This window comes from Cebus imitator, unplaced genomic scaffold (assembly GCF_001604975.1).
Source record: "Cebus imitator isolate Cc_AM_T3 unplaced genomic scaffold, Cebus_imitator-1.0 Scaffold58, whole genome shotgun sequence".
In the NCBI taxonomy this organism is placed as follows: domain Eukaryota; kingdom Metazoa; phylum Chordata; class Mammalia; order Primates; family Cebidae; genus Cebus; species Cebus imitator.
The window spans coordinates 2,023,745-2,025,082 of record NW_016107373.1 but is presented as its reverse complement, the minus strand read 5'-3'; positions in this window follow the sequence as shown (position 1 = coordinate 2,025,082).

Sequence of the window (1,338 nt, the reverse complement as noted above, 5' to 3'; positions counted from 1 at the left end):
TTTTGAGACAGAGTTTCACTCTTGTTGCCCATGCTGGCATGCAGTTGTGGGATCTCAGCTCACCGCAACCTCCACCTCTGAGGTTCAAAGTGATTTTCCTGCTTCAGCCTCCCAAGTAGCTGGGATTACAGGCATGTGCCACCACACCCGGATAATTTTGTAGTTTTAGTAGAAACAGGGTTTCTCCACATTGGTCAGGCTGGTCTCAAACTCCCAAACTCAGGTGATCTGCCCGCCTCAGCCTCCCAAAGTGCTGGGATTACAGGTGTGAGCCATCGCACTCGGCCAACCATGTTGCCTTTTATGCAAAAATCTGCTGGCTTTTCAACACCAAATGTGTATGTCCTACCTATTTGCATTCATGCACAAAAACGTGTCTGTGTGCATACACACAAATTCATGGGCCACTCCTGCTACTCCCTGTGTGGTGAAGAATGCCCTCAGTGAGGAGACAGGGGATGCAGTTTGACTTCTGCACAGGCACTGGCTGACCCTGAGCAGTTCACTTCAGACCTGCTTTTCCAACAATCTAATGTGGACGATAATCCAGCCCACTAAGATCAAAACGCCAAAAGTGTAATCTATGAAAGACATTGATAATTTGGACTTTATTAAAATTAAAAACTTCCGCCAGGCACAGTGGCTCACGCTTATAATCCCAGCACTTTGGAAGGCCGAGGAGAGCCGATCACTTGAGCCCAGGAGTTCAAGACCAGCCTGGGCAACATGGCAAAACTCTGTCTCTACAAAAAATACAAAAATTAGCCAGGTGTGGTGGCACGCACCTGAGTCCCAGGTACCAAGGAGGCTGAGGTGGGAGGATCACCTGAGCCCAGGAGGTTGAGGCTGCAGTGACCCATGGTTACACCAGTGCACTCCAACCTGGGTGACAGAGTGAACCCCTGTCTCAAAAAAAAATTTTAAACTTCTGCTCTGCAGAAGAAACTGGTATGAGAATTAAAAACGCAAGCCACAGATTGAAAGAAAATATTTTCCAAACACATTTCTGGTAAAGGGCTGTTATTCAAACTATAGAAAGAACTCTTTTGGGGCTTTTTTTCTTTTTGTATTTTTAGTAGAGATGGGGTTTCGCTATGTTGGGCAGGCTGGTCTCAAACTCCTGACCTCATGACCCACCTGCCGCAGCCTCCCAAAGTTCTGGGGTTACAGGCGTGAGCCACCGCACCTGGCCTATACAAAGGATTCTTTTTTTTTTTCTTTTGTTTTCCCATTTATTTATTTTATTGCATTTTAGGTTTTGGGGTACATGTGAAGAACATGCAAGATTGTTGCATAGGAACACACGTGGCAGTGTGATTTGCTGCCTTCCTCCCCATC